The sequence below is a fragment of the Triturus cristatus genome, chromosome 2_2 (genome assembly GCF_964204655.1).
Source record: "Triturus cristatus chromosome 2_2, aTriCri1.1, whole genome shotgun sequence".
In the NCBI taxonomy this organism is placed as follows: domain Eukaryota; kingdom Metazoa; phylum Chordata; class Amphibia; order Caudata; family Salamandridae; genus Triturus; species Triturus cristatus.
The window spans coordinates 1,086,336,980-1,086,363,455 of record NC_140582.1 but is presented as its reverse complement, the minus strand read 5'-3'; positions in this window follow the sequence as shown (position 1 = coordinate 1,086,363,455).

Sequence of the window (26,476 nt, the reverse complement as noted above, 5' to 3'; positions counted from 1 at the left end):
TGAGCATGCTTGTGGATTGACTGTCTGGTTTGAGAGTGACAGGGGCTGGGGAGCCCCCAGGAGGTTGGATGAGTCAGCCCTTTGCTGAATGACTGCATTTGCAAGTAGAGTGGAGGGAGGAGATAGCACCTGGGAGTGAATAGGGCTGTGCCTGCCTGCCACACTGCTGGCTCCACCTCCTGCTGGGCGGCTGACGACTCTGCCCCTCACTCTGAAAAGAAAGAAGAAGACAGGAAAACAAAGTGCTCCAGCAACACCCAGAACTGGATCAGACCGGGCTCAGGACCCACTTGCACAAAGACTTCAAAGACTTTTAGGGGTATAAGTACAAGACCCCTGACATCAGATTGGTAGATTCTACGTTCAAGAGGAACCTCTGCCAAAAGAAGGACCGCTGAAGAACTGAAGGAAGATTGCCTTGCTGTGTGCTCCAAGGGCTGACCTGTTCTGCTGTTCAACTGAAGGAGAGAAGAAGGGCTTGCTGTGTGCTGTGCCCCTGCCTACTTGCAACTACTAAGACTTTGCTGTGTGCTGTGTCTACAACTGAATCTCCAAGGGCCTGAGAAGAGCTGGCCTCCTGTTCTGGAACCCAGGGTTAAAAGGTTCCCCAGAAACTGAACTACGCTATTAAGATCGCGCTATACCGACCTGGAGCGTAAACTTGCCAACGACTGCTGAAACTCCCGATCGGTGTGCGCATCGACACACGGCTTTTGCGAGGGTCGGAGGACTGTGTGGCCTCCCCTCGTGAATCCTGCCTTGCACCATCAACGGAGTCCCTGAGGGCGGCCCGGCCGTGTCCAGCACCCTCTAATCCCTGTTGCCGTAAGAGTTTTGCACCGTCTGAGGGCCGCACATCGCCCCGCAATCTCGCCATACCTTGCCGACGCTCCCGAGGCGAAGATCGAGCCCGCTGCCCTCTCATTGGTTGAGAGGATCGAGCCCCCCTCACTAACGCCGCGCTGGGATTGGCCAGCATCATCGAGACATCCTGAGAAGCCGCTGCCCTCTCATTGGTTGAGAGGATCGAGCCCCCCTCGCTGAAGCCGCGCTGGAATTGGCCAGTGACATCAGGACGTCCCGAGAAGCTGGCAGAGTGGTGCCCGAGTCACCTGCGTGACCCGTCTTCATCGAAGGAGCAGCGAGTGCCTCCAGCGTGCCCCCAGCCTGTGAGCCCAGGAAGAGAAGGGCCGCACTGCCTTCCCGCCGCTCGTTGGATTGTCGAGAGCGGGCGGAAGGGCGGACGTGACAGGCCGGGGCTGTCAAGGAAGAATCTGCCCACGCTGAAGCTGCAGCTTAACGCGCACGGTGAGAAGAGCTGACTGGGTATTACAGCCCTGCTGTAATACCCCCTATGATAGCGAGTAGAGACTTGAGACTGTTCTTAACATAGAAGAAACTTCCTAGTAACCTAGTGCAACCATTAAGCTTATGTGCATTTACCCTATAAGTGATCGTCTTTTCTCCTGCTACACTAGATAAAGTTATATTTTTGATATACTCACCTGTGTAGTCTACATTTGTGGTGTACCGGGGGGGTCATTGTGGTTGTTGCTTGCAAATACGTTACACATTGCCTTGGGGATAAGCCTGTCTGCTCGAGCCAAGCTACCTAGAGGGTGAGCAGGGGTTATCTACCGTGTGTGTCCCTGTACCCTGACTAGAAGCAAGGGTCCCTATTTGGTCTAAGGTACCTACCTGTGCCAACTGGAGACCCCCAGATCTAACATTGGTGGTCAGCGGTGCGGATCAGAACCAGTATTTGCACTTGACCTGCAGTGATTCTCTGTACATCACTAGTCTAGTCAGCAGTTACATATTGCACAAAGTTTTTGAAACCTATTTTTGGAAGACCTAGGAAGCATCATGTCTCTGAGTGGAGTAGGCGAGGAGATGGAATTGCAATTTGAAGTAAAGGAGTTGCTCACATACAAAAAGGAGCAGCTGAAGCAATTCTGCAAGCAGCTAGGATGCCCAGTGAAGGGCAGCGCTAACAAAGAAGAGTTACAGAAAGCTCTAAGGGCCTGGTGGGAGGCCAAACATGTTGAGCCAGAGGATTTGACTGGAGAGGAAGGTGCACAGGAGCATGGATTTGGATCCAGTGATTTGCCAGTGAATAGGCCAGCATCTAGGGCTGGCAGCACCCCTTCCAGTAGGGGCCTCTCTCCAGATGAGCTGGAGGATTAGGGCCCATGAGATTGAACTTTTTAAGCTCAAAGCTCAAGCAGAGGAAAGAAAAGTGCGCCTTGACAGTGAGAAGAAGGCGGAGGAGAGGAGGAATGCTCTCGCTTTGGAAGAGAGAAAACTCCAGTTGGCTCATGAGTTGAGCATGAGAGAGCTGGACATTAAAGCCAAACAGGTGGAGTCCAGTCCTAATGGTGGCAGCGGGTAAAGTATACATACCGAAAGATTTGGTGCAGAATTATCAGAGGGGTGAGGATATCTATGCATGGTTTAGATCTTATGAGCTTGCCTTGAAGATGAATGAAGTGCCTGAAAAGAGTTGGGGGGCAGGTTTGTGGAAGCATTTTGAGGCCTCTGGGAGGGATGTCTTAGCACCCTTAGAAGCAGCAGGTACCTAACCTACCCCACTATGAAGGAGGCCTTATGCCTCAGGTATGGGCTTACACCAGAACAGTACCGCCAGAAGTTTAGGAACTTCAAGAAACTTGATTCAAGTACTTGGGTGGAGTGTGTGAGTATGTACACGCGTGCACTGGAAGGTTGGATAAAGGGCAGCAAAGTTACTGATTATGTGGGGTTGTGTCACTTGATTAGTTGGGAGCACTTGAGTAGTCTATGTGTCCCAGAGCTGTGCCAGCATCTTTTAGACAGCAATTTAACTGATCCCAGTGAGCTTGCTAAAGAGGCAGACCGCTGGACTAGCACCAGGGTCAACAAAGAGGTGGTAAGTATCCCAGCCAAGGTTGGACAGGGTCCCCAGCAGAAAGGTGGGGAGGACAAGGGTAACAGTAAGGAGTTCTCTAAAGGGCCCCAAAACAGTTCCCAGGAAAAGGAGTCCCAAGCCCCCAAGCCTAAGAAGTCTTGGCCCCATAAGGGCAGACAGGACAACAGACCACCGCCTACTTGCTATGCTTGTAGGGAAGTGGGGCACATCGCCCCTAAATGTCCCAAGAAACCCCCAGCACCAGCTGCTGCTCCAGTCCCAGGGTTAGCTAGTGTAGCTTTGGGAGGGGATTTGATTTCCAGTGGGGAGGAGGGATTAGCTATGATGACCCTTGTTTCTTTAGGAGACCAAGAGATGGTCCAGGATACCTTGATACCCGCTAACACTAAAAAATACGGGCAAAAGGTGACCATCAATGGGAGGGAGATAGAGGCTCTGAGAGACACCGGGGCTAGTGTGACATCTGTCAGGTGTCAGTGGGTGTCTGAAGAGCAAGTCATTCCCAATGTACTCCGCCCAGTGGTGGCAGCCGACACCTCAGTGCGCCTCTGCAAGATGGCACGTGTTCCCTTTACATGGGGGGGAGTCTCTGGTACCTTGGAAGTCTGTGTCAGTGATGCCTTGCCTGTAGATTGTCTGTTGGGTAATGACCTGGAGAGTTCTCCATGGAAGGACGTAGAGCACCGAACTCACTTGGAAATGTTAGGTCTGCCAGAGTGGATCTGTGTATCCACACGTGCTATGACAGCCAGTAGGGGTGGATCAGTAGAATTGGAGCCTGGAACAATGGCCCAGGAACCTGCCAAGAGAGGAAGGGGCAGAGGGCGCGGGAAACCGGCCCCCACCGTTCCCACGGTCCAGGAGGAAGCAGACCCTGAGGAGGATGCCCAGGAACCTACAGGGGAACAGGTGGCCGAACTGGGGGAATTGCCTGAGCTGACCCATTGGCAGCAAGAGGGTGGTCCCTCCAGGGAGGAATTCTGCCAGGCTCAAAAGGAGTGCCCTTCTCTCATTGGTGTGCGGCAGCAGGCTGCAGACCAGGCAGCGGGCCTAGGGTCCAAGGAACATTTGATCTACTGGGAGGATGACTTACTTTATAGTGAGCCTAAGTTTGCTGAGCCCGGTGCAGCCCGTGTGCTGGTGGTACCCGAGCGCTTCAGGATCTTCTTACTGGGTCTGGCTCATGACGTGCCTCTCGCAGGACATCTGGGGCAAGACAAGACCTATCACAGGCTTGTCACCCACTTTTACTGTCCCCAGATGAAGAAGCACGTCAGTACTTTTTGTAAGTCTTGCCAAACCTGTCAGGCCAGTGGTAAGAGCGGAGGAAAGTGCATGGCACCCCTCCAACCTTTTCCCGTGGTGAGCACCCCTTTTGAGCGGGTGGGCATTGATATCGTAGGGCCCCTGGACCCCAAGACAGCCTTAGGTAACAGGTTCATCCTGGTCTTGGTGGACCAAGCCACCCGGTACCCGGAAGCAGTCCCTCTCAGGACAGTCACAGCACCCGTGGTGGGCCGTGCATTGATGGGGATCTTTTCCCGCGTGGGGTTCCCCAGAGAGGTGGTCTCCGACCGGGGTACCAACTTCATCTCTAGGTACATGAAGTCCCTGTGGGAGGAGTGTGGGGTAACTTATAAGTTCACCACTCCTTACCACCCTCAAGGAAATGGGTTGGTTGAAAGGTTCAACCGCACCCTGAAAGGTATGATTATGGGCCTAGCGGAGCCTATGAGACGGAAGTGGGACGTCTTGTTACCATGCCTGTTGTTTGCCTACAGGGAGGTGCCCCAGAAGTCCTTAGGGTTCAGCCCCTTTGAACTGCTGTATGGCCACCCTGTTAGAGGACCTCTCACACTGGTGAAGGAGGGGTGGGAGAAATACCGTGGGAAAACCCCCCAGAATGTGTTCAGCTATGTGCTGGCCATCCGCAACCAGACGCAGCGCTTCAGGAAGCTCGCTCAAGAGAACCTAGAAGCCAGCCAGGAAGAGATGAAAAGATGGTACGACCAGAATACCACTCTGGTTGAATTTCATCCTGGGCAGAAAGTGTGGGTGATGGCGCCGGTGGAGCCTTGTGCGCTCCGTGACAAGTGGACCGGGCCATATGAGGTGGTAGAGCGCAAGAGTGAGGTGACCTACCTGATCAACATGAAGACTCCTAGGCAGCCCCTGAGAGTCCTGCATGTGAACCGCCTCCAGCCCCACTTTGAGAGGTCTGAAGTGACAATGCTTATGGCTACAGATGATGGAGGGGAAGAGGATAGTGATCCTCTCCCTGACCTCCTGGCAGCCAAGGAGCAAGATGGGTCAGTGGAGGGTGTGGTCCTCTCCCCCACCCTGACCCCAGAGCAACAGAGAGACTGTCGCCAGGTGTTGGGTCAGTTTGCATCCCTGTTCTCCCTGACCCCAGGTGTCACCAACTGGTGCGTCCATGATGTGGACACTGGAGATAGTCTACCTGAGAAACAGAAGTTTTACAGAGTAGCTGACAAGGTCAGGGCCAGCATCAAGGAAGAAGTTTCCAAGATGTTGGCGCTAGGGGTAATTGAGCCCTCCAGCAGTCCCTGGGCTAGCCCAGTGGTCCTAGTTCTCAAGAAAGCTGCTACACCCGGTGGCCCGCCAGAACTTCGGTTTTGCGTGGACTACCGTGGGCTCAATGCGGTCACCAAAACTGACGCGCACCCCATCCCCAGAGCTGATGAGCTTGTGGATCGGTTAGGAGCTGCCAGGTATCTCAGCACCTTTGATTTGACTTCAGGGTACTGGCAGATTGCCTTAACTGAGGGGGCCAAGGAGATGTCGGCATTTTCAACACCAGAGGGGCACTTCCAGTTTCGCGTCATGCCCTTTGGATTGAAAAATGCCCCTGCCACCTTCCAGAGACTGGTCAACCGGGTACTGACCGGGCTGGAGCAATTCAGCGCCGCATACTTGGATGACATTGCTGTGTTCAGCTCCACTTGGGAGGAACACTTGCAACACCTCTGTGAAGCGTTGAAGGCCCTGCAGAAGGCAGGCCTCATTATCAAGGCCAGCAAGTGCCAGATAGGGCAGGGATCAGTGGTGTACTTGGGACACCAGGTGGGGAGCGGCCAGGTGGCGCCCCTACAGGCGAAGATTGATACCATTCTGGCTTGGGAACCCCCCAAGACCCAGACAGAGGTGAGAGCCTTTTTAGGACTCACCGGGTATTACAGACGGTTCATCAAGGGATATGGCACCATTGTTGCCCCCTTGACAGAACTAACCTCTAGAAATCAGCCCAGGAAAGTGAATTGGACCGAGGCCTGTCAAACTGCTTTTGATGCCCTGAAAACTGCAATGTGCACAGCACTGGTGCTTAAGGCACCTGACTTTTCCAGTGAGTTACACATAGGCGGCTCCCCTGACACTCACAGGGAGCTTAGCCGGGCACTACACGGCATCACAGAGCCGAAATTGCTTTTAAAAAAAGTTATTTTCGAAGTTGGTTAGAAAAAAATTGTTTTACTTTTTAATTCACTCCTTGTCACACCGCCTGGTCATATTAGCTGTTGGGGCATTTTCGAGCCGTTTCTGGGCTCTGAATGACCTCTGGTAACCAAAGTCTAAACCGGAAGGTCCCGCCATCTTGGATTGGGAAGAGGGCATTTTGCGCTCTAGTGCGAGGGCGAACACGGGCCCTCGTGCTATAAATTAAGGCAGGTGCCTCGGGCGCAGCCTGTACACATAGGCGGCTCCCCTGACACTCACAGGGAGCTTAGCCGGGCACTACACGGCATCACAGAACCGAAATTGCTTTTTAAAAAAGTTATTTTTGAAGTTGGTTAGAAAAAATGTGTTTTACTTTTTAATTCACTCCTTGTCACACCGCCTGGTCATATTAGCTGTTGGGGGCTTTTTCGAGCCGTTTCTGGGCTCTGAATGACCTCTGGTAACCAAAGTCTAAACCGGAAGGTCCCGCCATCTTGGATTGGGAAGAGGGCATTTTGCGCTCTAGTGCGAGGGCGAACACGGGCCTCGTGCTATAAATTAAGGCAGGAGCCTCGGGCGCAGCCTGTACACATAGGCGGCTCCCCTGACACTCACAGGGAGCTTAGCCGGGCACTACACAGCATCACAGAGCCGAAATTGCTTTAAAAAAAAGTTATTTTCTAAGTTGGTTAGAAAAAATTTGTTTTACTTTTTAATTCACTCCTTGTCACACCGCCTGGTCATATTAGCTGTTGGGGGCATTTTCGAGCCGTTTCTGGGCTCTGAATGACCTCTGGTAACCAAAGTCTAAACCGGAAGGTCCCGCCATCTTGGATTGGGAAGAGGGCATTTTGCGCTCTAGTGCGAGGGCGAACATAGGACCTCGCGCTTCATAAATGGCCGCACTCACTCGTCCGCGCAGCGGGCGGGCGCAGCGGGCGCGCCGATGGCGCGCCGGTGGCGCGCCAGAGGCAAGCCCGTCTGGGCCCGTCTGGGCCCGTACGGACCTAGGGCCAGACATGCTGCCCAAAGCAAAGCGAGGGCCTCTCACATACTCGCAAGAACAACTTTTGTCTCTCTGCCCCAAAGCCTCCTGCCTTTGTCCGATGGGATTGAGGATGGATGTGCTTTTTAAAGTCTGCGATCTATGTACTACGGAAAGTAAAGAGGCCCAGAATGCTCCCCCCCCTAGGGAACTACTTCGACTAGCCCTCCTGAACTGTAGATCTTTACCTAGGCACTCCTTACACATCCACCATCTGATCTTGGATCATAAGCTTGATGTGCTATTTTTGTCGGAAACATGGACATCTGACAGTTCGGATTTCGACATGGCGAACGCTCTTCCCCCCGGATTTTGTATCTTCTGCCTGCACAGACCGCGAGGCAGAGGGGGCGGGCTGGCCATTATATATAGAGATACTTTGACATGTAGGGCCGCTGAAGGGTCTATCCTGGATGCGGAAAGTTGTAGCTTTAAGATTCAACTGTCCCCCAATGACTCACTGTCGGGGTTGCTGATTTACCGGCCTCCGGGCAACATCAAGCAGTTCGCGAACTCTCTGCTTGAAGAAGCCCCGATGCTAATAGCGTCGGCACCCAATTTTCTCCTGCTTGGAGATTTAAACCTACATTTCGACTCAGCGGAGGATAAAGCTGCAAACGACCTAAGATCCGAACTTGGGTTGGGGAACATTACCCTCCATAATCAGGAGCCCACCCACGTCAAGGGCCACTTATTGGATACGGTGTTTTCTAATCTTCCCCTTCTTTCCATGTCACCGTCCCTGCCTCTCCCTTGGACTGATCACTTCTTGATCCCCTTTCAACTGGGTTTCGTTACAGCTCCCCCACCTCACCCGGCAGCCACAGCACAAGTACCAGTAAGGGCATGGTCGAAACTCCCGGTCAGCGATCTTACACGCAAGCTGACACATACCATCCCGGTGCTTAATAGGGATCCTATAGAGGCAGATGAGGCTTTCTGCGAATGGCTCAGCACAGCCTTAGATGCGGTACTTCCCCTGAAAATAGCCAACAGGAAGACGGGGGCCCCAAATCCTTATGGTTCACCCCAGAGCTGGGTCTTCTGAGAAAAATTTGTAAAAAGAAAGAACGTGACTGGCGGAAAAACTGGGCAGGAAACTCCAAAGAAGAGTACAGGGCAGCCATGAGAACTTATAAAGTGGCACGCAATGCCACCAAAGCGGCCTACCTTGAAAACAGGATAAAATCATCAGCCAATTCTTCACGGGAAACCTATAAAATTCTCAAAGAGCTGCTCAAAGTTCCAGTATCTCCAGAACCCTCAGAGGGGAGTACGGACCGCTGTAACCTTCTGGCCCAGTACTTTGACCAGAAAATTCAAAACATCATAGCCGGCCTCCCCTTGCCCCGTCAGAGCCCGCCCTTAGGGGAGAGCTGTCTGGCCACTGATAGAGCCGTGCTGGACAAGTTTGCCCCGATCACCAGGGAAGCTTTCTGTAAAGAGCTGGCCTCGCAAAAAAGTGGCTCTCCGACGGATCCCATGCCTATGTACATCCTAACCTAGTGCAACCATTAAGCTTATGTGCATTTACCCTATAAGTGATCGTCTTTTCTCCTGCTACACTAGATAAAGTTATGTTTTTGATATACTCACCTGTGTGGTCTACATTTGTGGTGTACCGGGGAGGTCATTGTGGTTGTTACTTGCAAATACGTTACACATTGCCTTGGGGATAAGCCTGTCTGCTCGAGCCAAGCTACCTAGAGGGTGAGCAGGGGTTATCTACCGTGTGTGTCCCTGTACCCTGACTAGAAGCAAGGGTCCCTATTTGGTCTAAGGTACCTACCTGTGCCAACTGGAGACCCCCAGATCTAACATTGGTGGTCAGCGGTGCGGATCAGAACCAGTATTTGCACTTGACCTGCAGTGATTCTCTGTACATCACTAGTCTAGTCAGCAGTTACATATTGCACAAAGTTTTTGAAACCTATTTTTGGAAGACCTGGGAAGCATCATGTCTCTGAGTGGAGTAGGCGAGGAGATGGAATTGCAATTTGAAGTAAAGGAGTTGCTCACATACAAAAAGGAGCAGCTGAAGCAATTCTGCAAGCAGCTAGGATGCCCAGTGAAGGGCAGCGCTAACAAAGAAGAGTTACAGAAAGCTCTAAGGGCCTGGTGGGAGGCCAAACATGTTGCGCCAGAGGATTTGACTGGAGAGGAAGGTGCACAGGAGCATGGATTTGGATCCAGTGATTTGCCAGTGAATAGGCCAGCATCTAGGACCCCAGAGAGGTGGTCTCCGACCGGGGTACCAACTTCATCTCTAGGTACATGAAGTCTCTGTGGGAGGAGTGTGGGGTAACTTATAAGTTCACCACTCCTTACCACCCTCAAGGAAATGGGTTGGGTGAAAGGTTCAACCGCACCCTGAAAGGTATGATTATGGGCCTAGCGGAGCCTATGAGACGGAAGTGGGACGTCTTGTTACCATGCTTGTTGTTTGCCTACAGGGAGGTGCCCCAGAAGTCCTTAGGGTTCAGCCCCTTTGAACTGCTGTATGGCCACCCTGTTAGAGGACCTCTCACACTGGTGAAGGAGGGGTGGGAGAAATACCGTGGGAAAACCCTCCAGGATGTGTTCAGCTATGTGCTGGCCATCCGCAACCAGACGCAGCGCTTCAGGAAGCTCGCTCAAGAGAACCTAGAAGCCAGCCAGGAAAAGATGAAAAGATGGTACGACCAGAATACCACTCTGGTTGAATTTCATCCTGGGCAGAAAGTGTGGGTGATGGCACCGGTGGAGCCTTGTGCGCTCCGTGACAAGTGGACCGGGCCATATGAGGTGGTAGAGCGCAAGAGTGAGGTGACCTACCTGATCAACATGAAGACTCCTAGGCAGCCCCTGAGAGTCCTGCATGTGAACCGCCTCCAGCCCCACTTTGAGAGGTCTGAAGTGACAATGCTTATGGCTACAGATGATGGAGGGGAAGAGGATAGTGATCCTTTCCCTGACCTCCTGGCAGCCAAGGAGCAAGATGGGTCAGTGGAGGGTGTGGTCCTCTCCCCCACCCTGACCCCAGAGCAACAGAGAGACTGTCGCCAGGTGTTGGGTCAGTTTGCATCCCTGTTCTCCCTGACCCCAGGTGTCACCAACTGGTGCGTCCATGATGTGGACACTGGAGATAGTCTACCTGTGAAACAGAAGTTTTACAGAGTAGCTGACAAGGTCAGGGCCAGCATCAAGGAAGAAGTTTCCAAGATGTTGGCGCTAGGGGTAATTGAGCCCTCCAGCAGTCCCTGGGCTAGCCCAGTGGTCCTAGTTCTCAAGAAAGCTGCTACACCCGGTGGCCCGCCAGAACTTCGGTTTTGCGTGGACTACCGTGGGCTCAATGCGGTCACCAAAACTGACGCGCACCCCATCCCCAGAGCTGATGAGCTTGTGGATCGGTTAGGAGCTGCCAGGTATCTCAGCACCTTTGATTTGACTTCAGGGTACTGGCAGATTGCCTTAACTGAGGGGGCCAAGGAGAGGTCGGCATTTTCAACACCAGAGGGGCACTTCCAGTTTCGCGTCATGCCCTTTGGATTGAAAAATGCCCCTGCCACCTTCCAGAGACTTCGCCAAATATCCATCACTGGCCTCCCCCCCATCATGGGTAACCACCGTTGTGGATCCTGTCAAGCATGTCCCAACTCCTTGGTCAGACAAACCCTCAACATCAACAAACGAACCATCAAATTGACGGAAATGACAAACTGTCGAACCGCTAATGTGGTTTATGCTATCTCCTGTCCTTGCGACCTTATTTATGTTGGAGAAACAGGCAGGGAATGCCGCCTGAGGATTGGTGAACACAAGTCTAAAATCCATCTGAAGAAAACAGGGGCTCCTCTAGTACCCCACTGGACTAGCTCGGGCCACTCAGAACTAGACCTCAAATGGGTCATTTTGGAAAAAATACGTACCCCGGCGGGTAAGGACCCCACTACTCTCAAAAAGAAGAGGGAGGTTTTTTGGATATATTACCTTGATTCTGTTGCCCAGGGCCTCAACGAGATCTGCCCTTGGGAAAATGCCATTACTTGAGCCTATATTCCGGGACCCTCTACCTGCTCGGCTGCCTTTGTCTGTTTACTCGAATAAATTTATATATATTCTATTACTTTATCATTTTTTCTACTGTGATGTAGACTTACCTTTTGTTTTGTTTTGCTTGGGCTTTCTTATCTGAAAGAGGTTCTCCCCTCTTTTTCCCCCCCCCCCTCACCTCCCCTTTAGATATATTGTCTAAATCCTGATACTCCACTGTAATTTGAGCTGGCTTATATAGCTCCATTTACTCGTCTTTGATTATCCTTTTGCATGGTTTATTGACAGTACTAGATCTGATCCTCAGACCTAGTTACATACGCTATACTGCTGTGATTTCTTCCCTTTCCAAAATGGCCGCCCCTTTTATCGGCCTTCCCAGTACTGCTCCGGCAGCCCTTCGTTTATTTCTTTACTCCTGGGACTCCCGCGAGACTAATTCTTCTCCGGCTCTTAATCTGGTTGGGTTCTATTTAAACTCTGGACGGTTCGGCTCATGTCATTTGCGCCTTCTGGACTTGATTCTGCCGCATTCATCCTGCTGGACCCGGTTTCCGTCTGAGCTCCGTGTTCGTCAACGGTAAGACTCTCCGTTGTCCTCTCCCAGTCTGCTCCGTTGCGGCCCTGAGTATACTGGCAGTCCTTTGGACCCACTTATCCCTCCCCTGTTGATTTATTTGTGTTAGCCTCATTTCAGTTTGGGCTTGTTGTAAAGCCGGCGATTTTTTCTATCTTAGACACACCCCATTTGGGACCCTTCTGTGTCTTTTGGACGCCAGCTGGCACTTTGTGCTTATTACTAACTTGGCATCCGCCTGTATAGAATCTCTGAAACAGATTGTCCGTTTCCCTTTTCAGATTATTCATCCTACCTGACGAACCTGATATCTACTGCATCCCCCCCCCCTATCTGCCGTGTTCTCAAGAATCTGTCTGTGGACTGTTCACGTACCACCCGATTGGACGGCCTGCCATAGGTGGGACTAACGCAGTATTCTTATCCCTTAGCCCCAGATATAACATGCATTCTGCGTCCTTAGCTGACTTCTCTTGGATTTATTGTTTTTTTCTCTTTTCTCCCTCAGAAATACCCTCTGGGCTGGACTCACATAGTTTGGGGCCCACAACTGACAGGCCGATTGTGGTTGGCCCCTTGACTCTAGCTCTTTAACCACCTTTTGATCTAGGAACACAGTCGATTTAACTATCCCCTTGGTAAGCCTTCTTCATATTGCATACTGTTCTTTATTTGCGACCCGGTATTTCTGTATACTCTATGTCTGCCTACATCGTTCCTATTGACCCCCAGGGTCGGTCTCATTACTGCATGATTTTGATTTTTGCTGACGTACTGTTCATTCTTTCTCTTTACAGAACACATGTGTCCCCCTTGTCGCTTAGCTTTTGTCTCTTCTATATCGCTTTGAAGAGCCGATTTGCAAATAGTACTGTGGATTGAAAGGTATTGCTTCCTTCTGATAATCACCTATATATCTCTCCTTCTGACCTTTGTCTATACATAATAATAATAATAATTTTATTTATTATTTTTTGCGGTTTTTTCACTTGCATTCTCTGTCTTACCGTATTGGCTGACTTCTTTTGCACGCTCCTATTCCCATTTAATTTCTCACTTTGGGCGTATACCTATTTCTTGGCATGTAAACTTGTTCTCATTTGAATAGATCCTATCTTGCTGGGTGCACCCCGTTCTCCTTTACCTGTAGCCTCCTATTAGTTTGACTCTCTGTTACCCAAATATCACCCTAGCCTCGGGCTGTTTTGGACTCTAATTGTGTAAAGAAAGGAAGAGAAGAAAATATGTACATATGTATGTTTTGTTGTACATTAACCTACTGATTGTAATGTCTAAAGTTTTCTTTTTAGTATAATCTGTAAATTTTGATGATGTTTTGTTTTTTGTGTTTCTCACCCTTGTTTATGATGTCACAATAGACCCGTTCTGTGTTGTCCCACACACCTTACATCGTCGTTGCCCTGATGAAGGTGTAGTTTACACCGAAACGTGCGTTGGCTCCTGCCCTTGTGGGCTCATTGAAAGAACTCATCTATCCCCACTAAATGGGACTGTATTAGCGCATTCCGAACTGGATGCAACTTTTAATGTGTGGATAATAATTGTATATATAAAGTGTCTAATTTGTATTTGTTTTGTCATAATTATGAACGTGTTGTTTGAATGAGAGTGTGTTTGTTTGTGTCTCTGTGTGGGACTGTGCATTTATAGCTATAATTAACGGCTTATTATAATGTCTATCCTCTTGGCTAAGACCATTATCACAATATTGGTGTTTAAATAAAATATGTTTCTTTTATTTTCTTTGCTCTCTTGATTTCTTTGAGTCTGCCCCGGCCCGGGGCCTATTTCCATCTAATTTGACCCACCCTTGGGCTTAACGATATCAGTTCAGTGTAGACAGTGGGGCCTGTTCTTTCTCTGAAGGTTTCCGTTGTTCCCTCTTCCCCTGTCTACCCATCCTACTCCTAGGGACCCCCCTTCTTATGAATACCTTCCAGAGACTGGTCAACCGGGCTGACCGGGCTGGAGCAATTCAGCGCCGCATACTTGGATGACAGTGCTGTGTTCAGCTTCACTTGGGAGGAACACTTGCAACACCTCTGTGAAGCGTTGAAGGCCCTGCAGAAGGCAGGCCTCATTATCAAGGCCAGCAAGTGCCAGATAGGGCAGGGATCAGTGGTGTACTTGGGACACCAGGTGGGGAGCGGCCAGGTGGTGCCCCTACAGGCGAAGATTGATACCATTCTGGCTTGGGAACCCCCCAAGACCCAGACAGAGGTGAGAGCCTTTTTAGGACTCACCGGGTATTACAGACGGTTCATCAAGGGATATGGCACCATTGTTGCCCCCTTGACAGAACTAACCTCTAGAAATCAGCCCAGGAAAGTGAATTGGACCGAGGCCTGTCAAACTGCTTTTGATGCCCTGAAAACTGCAATGTGCACAGCACCGGTGCTTAAGGCACCTGACTTTTCCAGTGAGTTACACATAGGCGGCTCCCTTGACACTCACAGGGAGCTTAGCCGGGCACTACACGGCATCACAGAGCCGAAATTGCTTTTAAAAAAAGTTATTTTCGAAGTTGGTTAGAAAAAATTTGTTTTACTTTTTAATTCACTCCTTGTCACACCGCCTGGTCATATTAGCTGTTGGGGCATTTTCGAGCCGTTTCTGGGCTCTGAATGACCTCTGGTAACCAAAGTCTAAACCGGAAGGTCCCGCCATCTTGGATTGGGAAGAGGGCATTTTGCGCTCTAGTGCGAGGGCGAACACGGGCCCTCGTGCTATAAATTAAGGCAGGTGCCTCGGGCGCAGCCTGTACACATAGGCGGCTCCCCTGACACTCACAGGGAGCTTAGCCGGGCACTACACGGCATCACAGAGCCGAAATTGCTTTTAAAAAAAGTTATTTTCGAAGTTGGTTAGAAAAAATTTGTTTTACTTTTTAATTCACTCCTTGTCACACCGCTTGGTCATATTAGCTGTTGGGGGCATTTTCGAGCCGTTTCTGGGCTCTGAATGACCTCTGGTAACCAAAGTCTAAACCGGAAGGTCCCGCCATCTTGGATTGGGAAGAGGGCATTTTGCGCTCTAGTGCGAGGGCGAACACGGGCCCTCGTGCTATAAATTAAGGCAGGAGCCTCGGGCGCAGCCTGTACACATAGGCGGCTCCCCTGACACTCACAGGGAGCTTAGCCGGGCACTACACGGCATCACAGAGCCGAAATTGCTTTAAAAAAAAGTTATTTTCTAAGTTGGTTAGAAAAAATTTGTTTTACTTTTTAATTCACTCCTTGTCACACCGCCTGGTCATATTAGCTGTTGGGGGCATTTTCGAGCCGTTTCTGGGCTCTGAATGACCTCTGGTAACCAAAGTCTAAACCGGAAGTTCCCGCCATCTTGGATTGGGAAGAGGGCATTTTGCGCTCTAGTGCGAGGGCGAACATAGGACCTCGCGCTTCATAAATGGCCGCACTCACTCGTCCGCGCAGCGGGCGGGCGAAGCGGGCGCGCCGATGGCGCGCCAGAGGCGCGCCAGAGGCAAGCCCGTCTGGGCCTGTCTGGGCCTGTACGGACCTAGGGCCAGACATGCTGCCCAAAGCAAAGCGAGGGCCTCTCACATACTCGCAAGAACAACTTTTGTCTCTCTGCCCCAAAGCCTCCTGCCTTTGTCCGATGGGATTGAGGATGGATGTGCTTTTTAAAGTCTGCGATCTATGTACTACGGAAAGTAAAGAGGCCCAGAATGCTCCCCCCCCTAGGGAACTACTTCGACTAGCCCTCCTGAACTGTAGATCTTTACCTAGGCACTCCTTACACATCCACCATCTGATCTTGGATCATAAGCTTGATGTGCTATTTTTGTCGGAAACGTGGACATCTGACAGTTCGGATTTCGACATGGCGAACGCTCTTCCCCCCGGATTTTGTATCTTCTGCCTGCACAGACCGCGAGGCAGAGGGGGCGGGCTGGCCATTATATATAGAGATACTTTGACATGTAGGGCCGCTGAAGGGTCTATCCTGGATGCGGAAAGTTGTAGCTTTAAGATTCAACTGTCCCCCAATGACTCACTCTCGGGGTTGCTGATTTACCGGCCTCTGGGCAACATCAAGCAGTTCGCGAACTCTCTGCTTGAAGAAGCCCCAATGCTAATAGCGTCGGCACCCAATTTTCTCCTGCTTGGAGATTTAAACCTACATTTCGACTCAGCGGAGGATGAAGCTGCAAACGACCTAAGATCCGAACTTGGGTTGGGGAACATCACCCTCCATAATCAGGAGCCCACCCACATCAAGGGCCACTTATTGGATACAGTGTTTTCTAATCTTCCCCTTCTTTCCATGTCACCGTTCCTGCCTCTCCCTTGGACTGATCACTTCTTGATCCCCTTTCAACTGGGTTTCGTTACAGCTCCCCCACCTCACCCGGCAGCCACAGCACAAGTACCAGTAAGGGCATGGTCGAAACTCCCGGTCAGCGATCTTACACGCAAGCTGACACATACCATCCCGGTGCTTAATAGGGATCCTATAGAGGCAGATGAGGCTTTCTGCGAATGGCTCAGCACAGCCTTAGATGCGGTACTTCCCCTGAAAATAGCCAACAGGAAGACGGGGGCCCCAAATCCTTATGGTTCACCCCAGAGCTGGGTCTTCTGAGAAAAATTTGTAAAAAGAAAGAACGTGACTGGCGGAAAAACTGGGCAGGAAACTCCAAAGAAGAGTACAGGGCAGCCATGAGAACTTATAAAGTGGCACGCAATGCCACCAAAGCGGCCTACCTTGAAAACAGGATAAAATCATCAGCCAATTCTTCACGGGAAACCTATAAAATTCTCAAAGAGCTGCTCAAAGTTCCAGTATCTCCAGAACCCTCAGAGGGGAGTACGGACCGCTGTAACCTTCTGGCTCAGTACTTTGACCAGAAAATTCAAAACATCATAGCCGGCCTCCTCTTGCCCCGTCAGAGCCCGCCCTTAGGGGAGAGCTGTCTGGCCACTGATAGAGCCGTGCTGGACAAGTTTGCCCCGATCACCAGGGAAGCTTTCTGTAAAGAGCTGGCCACGCAAAAAAGTGGCTCTCCGACGGATCCCATGCCTATGTACATCCTAAAGCAGTTTATGGATGTCATAGCGGGACTGGCAGTAGATCTACTTAACGCCTCCTTTGCCGCCGCCAAGGTCCCCCCCAGTTGGAAGCAGGCCATAGTAAAAGCCCTGCTAAAAAGGCGGGGCTTGACCCCGGCGATTTGTCCAACTTTCAGCCAATCGCCTTACTGCCGGGGATGGGAAAGATTGCTGAGAAATGGGTTAACCGGCAACTCTCGTCCTTTTTGGAATCCAACGAGTTGTTACGGCACACCCAGACTGGCTTTCGGCCCGGTCAGGGCACTGACTCGGCGCTGATCACCATGGTAGAAGAGGGCAGGTGCATCTTAGATTCAGGAGGATCAGCAGCCATGGTCCTCCTGGATCTGAGTGCGGCATTTGACACGGTGGATCACAAGATCTTGATCCACCGGTTGGAGGAGCTGGGAGTAAGAGGCCTGGCGCTCACCTGGCTAACGTCATTCTTGAGTGATCGAACATATCAAGTGTGCGAGGGCAACAATAGATCAGTGCCCACCCCCCTTCAGTGTGGTGTCCCGCAGGGCTCATCACTGAGCCCTACGCTTTTTAACGTCTACATGGCCCCACTGGAGGGGGAGGTCGCACCCTTTGGAGTGAAACTCGCAACGTACGCGGATGACACCCAACTGATTGTTTCGCTCTCGCTCGCAGAAAGCCATGGTGAGAAGTTTGCCGCCTGCCTTACCAACATCATGGCATGGATGGCCGACTCAAGACTCAAGCTTAATGCCTCCAAAACCGAGGTGATGTTGCTGGGAAATCTCTGCACCTCCCTCCCCAAATGTATGTGGCCGGCTTGTTTAGGAGATCCTCCAACCCCGAAGGGATCCATAAAAAGTCTCGGCGTCTGGCTTGAACCGGAGCTATCGATGCACACTCAGGCGAAAAAAACTGCAGGGTGTTGCTATGGGCTGCTCCGCTCAATACGGAAAGTTTTGCCCTTACTCCCATTAGACTCCAGGAAATTGCTGGTACAGGGCCTTATTCTGTCAAGACTGGATTATAACAACGCCCTTTTCCTGGCTGCACCGGAATACACCCTGAACGTGCTCCAGAGGGCACAGAATGCAGCTGCAAGACTACACCCAGAAGAACGTCAGCGAAACCGGCCTTGAAAGCGCTCCATTGGCTGCCCATAAGAGCGAGAGTGAAATTCAAAGCGCTCTGTACAGTGTTCAGAGTCCTCCAAGGCACAGGCCCTCCGATCCTTAGAGATCTTATCCGCCCTTACAAATCATCACGCACGCTCCGCTCTGGCGAGGAAAACCTGGTAGCTATCCCGAGAGCAAAAAGAGCAAGGACCGGAGGACGCCGCTTTACAATAAACGCGGGTCAGCTATGGAACTCCCTCCCAACATTAATGAGGAAAGAACCTAGCTTGACCAGATTCCGAAAATCCCTGAAAACGTTCCTTTCCCCCCAGAATGACTAACATCTCCGGATGCGATTCAGAGGAGGTCTGTCTGTGTGTACACGTAGCGCTGGGACGCTCAAGGGCAGCCATGCGCTTTAGAAATTCTTTTTCATTTCATTTCATTTCATTTCATTTCAGTTCATAGTGCAAACAGACGCTTCAGAGCAAGGTGTGGGAGAAGTACTCTCACAGATGGACGATGAGGGCGGGGACCAACCGGTAGCTTTCATTAGTAGGAGGCTACTCCCCAGGGAACAGAGGTGGAGTGCTATTGAAAGGGAAGCATTTGCTGTGGTCTGGGCCCTGAAGAAGCTGAGGCCCTACCTGTTTGGGACTCACTTCCGTGTTCAGACCGACCACAGGCCCCTCAGGTGGTTAATGCAGATGAGGGGTGAGAATCCAAAACTGTTGAGGTGGTCCATCTCCCTACAGGGAATGGACTTCACGGTGGAACACCGTCCCGGTACAGAACACGCCAATGCTGATGGTCTGTCCAGGTTTTTCCGCATTAGTGATGAGAACTCCCAAGAGGGTGGGTAGTTCTCCCCACTTTCAGCTGGAGGGGACACGTGTTAGACCTGACATCCTTGGCGTGGGTTTTTCCCCTATCTCTTGCCTCGGCTACCCGGATTTTTGATGCTGTGCTGGATTTCGTTTTTGCTGGTTTAGATGCTTTGGACACTCTGCCACTGCTAATCAGTGCCAGAGTGTAAGTGCTCCCTGTGTAAAATATCATATTGATTGGTTATACCTAATTGGCATATTTGTATCACCCTGAAGTCCCTAGTAAAGTGCACTGTGTGTGCCAGGGCTGGTGATGACAGATGCTACTAGTGGGCCTGCAGCGCTGATTGCGCCACCCACACGAGTAGCCCTAAAATGGTGTCTCAGGCCTGCCACCGCAGGCCTGCCTGCAGTCACTGGACTGCCATGTCCCCCTGGCCAGTGTCCACACTGGCCAGGCCTAACCCTTCCCTTTTTGTACACATCAGTCATCCCTATGGAAGGCCCACGGTACCCCCCTGGGCAGGGTGCAGTGTATGTAAAAGGTAGAGCATGTACTAGTGCAGGTATCATGCTCTGGTAGTGAACAGCGGACATTTTGCGTGTTCACTGCTGCAAGGTTATCTTGCTCCATAGGCTAACATGGGGGAGGCTGGTGCCAATGGCCATCAGCCTATCTTCCCATAGGAACAAGATAAGACATGAGTGTTTGATATCCCTGAGCTCAGCATTTAATAACACATCTTTTAGGAGAGGTTGTTTTTAAATCCTGAGTTGGAGAACAGTACTTTTTAGAGAGTAGCTGTTCTCTTGTCTGACCCTTCCGTGTGCCTGGGCATGCTTGTGGATTGACTGTCTGGTTTGAGAGTGACAGGGGCTGGGGAGCCCCCAGGAGGTTGGATGAGTCAGCCCCTTGCTGAATGACTGCATTTGCAAGTAGAGTGGAGGGAGGAGATAGCACCTGGGAGTGAATAGGGTTGTGCCTGCCTGCCACACTGCTGGCTCCACCTCCTGCTGGGCGGCTGACGACTCTGCCCCTCACTCTGAAAAGAAAGAAGAAGACAGGAAAACAAAGTGCTCCAGCAACACCCAGAACTGGATCAGACCGGGCTCAGTACCCACTTGCACAAAGACTTCAAAGACTTTTAGGGGTATAAGTACAAGATCCCTGACATCAGATTGGTAGATTATACTTTCAAGAGGAACCTCTGCCAAAAGAAGGACCGCTGAAGAACTGAAGGAAGATTGCCTTGCTGTGTGCTCCAAGGGCTGACCTGTTCTGCTGTTCAACTGAAGGAGAGAAGAAGGGCTTGCTGTGTGCTGTGCCCCTGCCTACTTGCAATTACTAAGACTTTGCTGTGTGCTGTGTCTACAACTGAATCTCCAAGGGCCTGAGAAGAGCTGGCCTCCTGTTCTGGAACCCAGGGTTAAAAGGTTCCCCAGAAACTGAACTACGCTATTAAGATCGCGCTATACCGGCCTGGAGCGTAAACTTGCCAACGACTGCTGAAACTCCCGATCGGTGTGCGCATCGACACACGGCTTTTGCGAGGGTCGGAGGACTGTGTGGCCTCCCCTCGTGAATCCTGCCTTGCACCATCAACGGAGACCCTGAGGGCGGCCCGGCCGTGTCCAGCACCCTCTAATCCCTGTTGCCGTAAGAGTTTTGCACCGTCTGAGGGCCGCACATCGCCCCGCAATCTCGCCGTACCTTGCCGACGCTCCAGAGGCGAAGATCGAGCCCGCTGCCCTCTCATTGGTTGAGAGGATCGAGCCCCCCTCACTAACGCCGCGCTGGGATTGGCCAGTGACATCAGGACGTCCCGAGAAGCCGGCAGAGTGGTGCCCGAGTCACCTGCGTGACCCGTCTTCATCGAAGAAGCAGCGAGTGCCTCCAGCGTGCCCCCAGCCTGTGAGCCCAGGAAGAGAAGGGCCGCACTGCCTTCCCGCCGCTCGTTGGATTGTCGAGAGCGGGCGGAAGGGCGGACGTGACAGGCCGGGACTGTCAAGGAAGAATCTGCCCACGCTGAAGCTGCAGCTTAACGCGCACGGTGAGAAGAGCTGACTGGGTATTACAGCCCTTCTGTAATACCCCCTATGATAGCGAGTAGAGACTTGAGACTGTTCTTAACATAGAAGAAACTTCCTAGTAACCTAGTGCAACCATTAAGCTTATGTGCAATTACCCTATAAGTGATCGTCTTTTCTCCTGCTACACTAGATAAAGTTATATTTTTGATATACTCACCTGTGTGGTCTACATTTGTGGTGTACCGGGGGGGTCATTGTGGTTGTTACTTGCAAATACGTTACACATTGCCTTGGGGATAAGCCTGTCTGCTCAAGCCAAGCTACCTAGAGGGTGAGCAGGGGTTATCTACCGTGTGTGTCCCTGTACCCTGACTAGAAGCAAGGGTCCCTATTTGGTCTAAGGTACCTACCTCTGCCAACTGGAGACCCCCAGATCTAACACCCGCCAATTGCCAACTCGCCCATAAAGGACTTGGAATACAACAATTTGGTGTGTGTCAGCCTAACTTTAGAAGCAGACTCAGGCGCAACCTTAAAATAAAAGGAGGCCGGATTTGACACACTAAAATCAGAAAAATAGGTGAACTTTTCCACTAACGTGGCAGAGCTGCCCATCCTAGGGGCGGGGCAGTGTTCCCATTGTGTATAATTTACAAAATTTCTAAACGTATTTGCTTTGTGTAGGAAATGCGTGCCATAATGTTGATAACAAAATTGTTCATCATAATTAGCAGTATCTAAATACAAATCCTCAGCATCAAATGCAGCATAATATTTCAAATCAGAAAACAGTGCTTCTATGGCCTGAACATCCCAGTCATCTGAGTGAATGTTCTGCTTAACGACATCACCCATAGAAACACAAAAAACATTTGGCACATTAATTACTTCAGTGGGGCCATGAATTTGAAATTTTACGGCATCCCAAGAGATCCCATCACGTACAGGCCAGGCAGTAATATTCACAAAAGTCTGGTCCCTCTTCATAATGTGTGATGAGGAGTGGGGGGCCAAAGTTCCATTAATTAGTCGAATCGTAGACCTTTCATTCAGGTAGTGTCCATTGATAAGTCTAAAAAACACTACCACAAAGCCAATGGACATGAACAAAAAAACACATATGAGCACCAGCCAAATGTAAGTCCAAGGGGGTATTAAAAAATGTCTTTTAAACCAAGCCACAAAAATAGAAACTTTGGACGGGGCAATGGAAGTCATTGAACGAGAATCAAAAGAGTCTTGTGAGAGGGCGACTGTGGTGGATTGTAAAACAGGCAAGGTAACATCCGCAGGATAAGCATACTCAACTTCTTCAAGCACACCACTAGGCGTTTGTGGCAACAAGGGACCAGTAACGGCATGCATCTCGATGGCAACATCAGGCACTGTGTCAGAAGCTCAGGCCACAACAGAATTTCTCAGCATCGAAGGGCAGGAAACCGCCGGAGTCATACTAAGAAGAATCGGCCACTCGCTGTAGTTTGACATTGTCAATCGAAATGTACCTGTTATCCTTTCGACCAGGAAGTGGAGGTAAAATGACTGTTCTAGTACCCTGCACTCCAAGCACTGGAACCGGTGCACGATAAGAGGGGCCGAACTCCTTCTTGTTCTCCACCTTCTCACGGACCAGATCACCAACTCGAGGTAGCCAGCCGAATACCGGAATCTGAAGTTCAGCTTCAGATGAGGAGGGTACGTGTTCCTTCGCTAGACTGTTTCTGGCTTCTTGAAGAATCTGCAATACAGCACAGTGTTCATCTACGTCAAAGGGTGCGGCTGACACCGCCATGTCAAGACCATCAAGGTCTGGGACAAACATTTGCACACCAAAGAGCATCATGTATGGGGTCCGCCCACCCAGAGACCTTCTAGGGAGATTATTAAGTGCACGTTGCACGTCATACAATTGGGCTAGCCAGTTCCGGCCAGTACCCAAAACTCTGGCTGTCAAAGATTGCTTTAAGTCACGGTTCATTCGCTCCACTACACTATTACCCTCAGACCGGTATGGAGACGAAAATTTGACTTGGACCCCCAAATTTCTCATGGCCTCTTTGTACGCCTTAGAGGCGAACGCCGGGCCCTGATCAGAATGAAAGGTACCACATGCAAAACTCCCAACAAAGACACGCAAATCTTTTATGACAGTGCGAGAATCAGCACTCCTTTGTGGCCACACCCACAGAAAACGCGTGCACGAATCAACAGCAACCAAGATGTCTTTGTACGCAGTATCAGAGGTAAAAGGACCGCAATGATCTAAATAAACACAACATCGGTTTATTAGATATGTACAACTGAGTTTGTGGTGGGCACGCCGCAGTTGAAGGTTTAATCTGCTGGCAAATGTCACAATTAAGAACATAAGCTCTGGCTTGTTTATACAAACCGCACCACCAGTAGCGTTGTTGTAACAGAGATACAGTAGCTGCAACGCCGGCATGCGCTGACGTCATGCCCTCGTGAACCGCTAATATCAAAGAAGGTCTGCAGTCCGCGTTGGGAATCAATCTGTCACCAACGTCATTAATCCTCACTAAAGGGACTTTATCAGGACTTAAGCGATAATGGTAACGAGCAGGGAAACCTCTCGGTGGCTTCTTTCCCTGCTCTGTAGCAGCAATAGCTGCCAAGATGTCATCATCGATCTTACTTTTGGATCTTGTAACTGCTGCTACTAAATTTGTCGCCACTGCTATTTTTGCTGCCTCGTCAGCTAGGCTGTTGCCGACAGCATGGACACCAACTCGTTGGTGACCAAGAGTGTGAATTACATTCACGAGAGGCAGACGTTCTTTAAGATCTGCCACTCAAACCCAAAGCAGTTTATGCTTAATAGTGCAACCTTTGGAATCATGGTAGTCATTCTGAGACCAAAAATGTAGATTGTCGTTGTAAGATTGAACACAATAAAAGGAGTCACTCACTATAAGTGTAGTGACTCGGGGATTTGCAAAATCCAATGCAAGCACCAGAGCACGAAGCTCCGCCAACTGAGCGGTACAATCACCCAATGACTGTGTATGCATGACATCGGACTGGAATCACCATTTACGAAAGCACCGACTACAATTGCGCAAGCCGCTGAATAGGCGTGCTTTGATCCAGTTGCGGGTTGCGCAGAACCGTCAGTGTATATGACACAATGGTAATCCTCGAGCGGGCGCAAGGACAGAGGAGCCGGATGAACGAATTCATACTGCAAAAACTCCTGAGTCTGAAGTGCCGCGTCAAAGATAAAAGTGACGTCCGGCGAGGTCAAAGAAGTGGCCCATTGTATCCACCTTGGATGCAAAGCTTTAGAATTCGGTACACTGGCTTTTGTCACCGCCTCAAGGGCAGGATAGGGTGTTACCACCAACATGCGTTTTCCTTGCGACAGCGCTCGTTCTTTCAGAATCGCCATTTGCACTGCTGTCAGAACTTTCTCGACAGCGGAAAAACGCAGTTCAGCTGAAGTGTACAAGTGAGATTTGTAAGCAATGGGGACGGTGTCGCCCTCATTGAACGTTAAGTATGTGAAACCAACTGCGCCGGGCACTATTCTTATGACCAGGTTAGTGTGGTTATCACGCGTCAGTAAGTACTTAGAAGCAAAAATATCAGCTTGCAATAACTGCAATATAGCCGAATGCTCTGGCAGCCAACAAGATTTGGAAAAAGTAGGTTGTACCAAGGCATAAAGCGGCTTGATATGCTGGGCATAATCCGGGATGTAAGTTCGATCGAAATTCAAAAAACCCAGCAGGGATTGTAATTTCTTCAGTGAAGTAGGAGCACGGAGGCATGCGCACTTCTCTAGAAAGAGCGGAGCCAATCCTCGACCTTCATTGTTGAGTTCGTACCCCAAGAACAACACTGTATATTCCGCAATGTGTGACTTCGCAAAGTTGAATTTGTAACCGAAGTCTGCAAACAAAACAATAATGCGATCAACGCGACGGAGATGCGGGTTCAACTCGTCATCTGTGAGATAAATGTCATCCACATACGAGTACGCATCCGGGTCTATACCCTCTAAGAGGGAGACCACGCGAGCGGCAAAGACTCCTGGGCTGTTCTTATAGCCCATTGGTAATCTTTTGAATTGTTTTTGTTTGCCACCAGAGGTGAACGCCATCCACTCACTACTAAGAGAGGACAGGTTATGGCTATAAAAGCCATTGGAAATGTCAAGTGTGGTTTTAAACCTTTTTCTCACGACACTATCGACGAGAGCCGAACTGTGGGTGTTCTGTACTGCACAGGTCCGGCAATGAGAGTTTAAGTGCCGGTAATCCAAAACTAGGTGGTACGACCCGTCAGGCTTCGTCACAGTGAACAAGGGATTATTCATAGGTGACACACATGTTTCGATTACTCCTTGATATTCCAATTGTTCATTCAATTCATTGTGAGTAGTAGTAAAATACTTTATTTCGATTGAATTTACAATCATAAAAAGTTCATTTGAAGCTTTACAACATTATAAAAATAAAAATCAGTTTGCCCACTGACTGCTTAAAAAGGGAGGCAATTTACATAAAAACACTGACACTCTAAGAACAACAATAATAGCGCAAATAATCAGTAAAAATTCAGTTTGGTAATGGCTGTTGAGGGAAGCAGACATTTAGGAGTAAACACTAACACTCTATATACAGGAATAATAACCGAATAAGCGGTAAAATCCTAAGAAACATTTGCCGATAGTTGAAAATGAATTTTCAAGCAGGCTTTAAGAAAGCAGGCTACAGTTTTGGCTACATACGGGGTATCTAGATTTTGAAGTGCCAGAAGAGCCGGTCTGCATCTTCTCAGCCCTATATGTCGAAGCAGAGGAACCAGCCAACGTTTCCGCGGGGACTTATAGAAACCGCAGAAAAAGGTTACATGCAAAGTTGACTGGCGAATAAGACCGTCACAGGGACAGTTTGGTAGTTCCCGTGACCAGTCTAAGGGCACAGGCAATGAAACAAGACGATAAAATAGATCAAACCGAAATCTGGTTAAAACATATCTCTCATAATTTGACAGAAAAAATGACAGATAAAATTGAATGCCATGAGGAAATTGGACCATCGTTAAATGAACGTTTGATTTTTTCACAAGTTCAGAACACAAACGAAGATCACTCAAGTGGTCAGCACATAGCTTTTTCAAAGATTTTCTAGATATGTCCACTAAGGATTCGGGATCAGTAAAATATGCAGAGTGATTCAAATCTGACAAAAATCTCGATACATATAGCAGCCAGGGAATCTTTTTCCAGTAGGACAAAGTGAGACAGTCAGATATTAGTGACCTAGTTAGATGACATTGCTCCTGGGTCCATATACGGTGCCAAAGTAGAATCGGTTGGTAGCTAATGATATCAGTCAGATACTCCCGACCGAGTTCCACATGGGTGCCGAAGGTAGGAGCACTACGA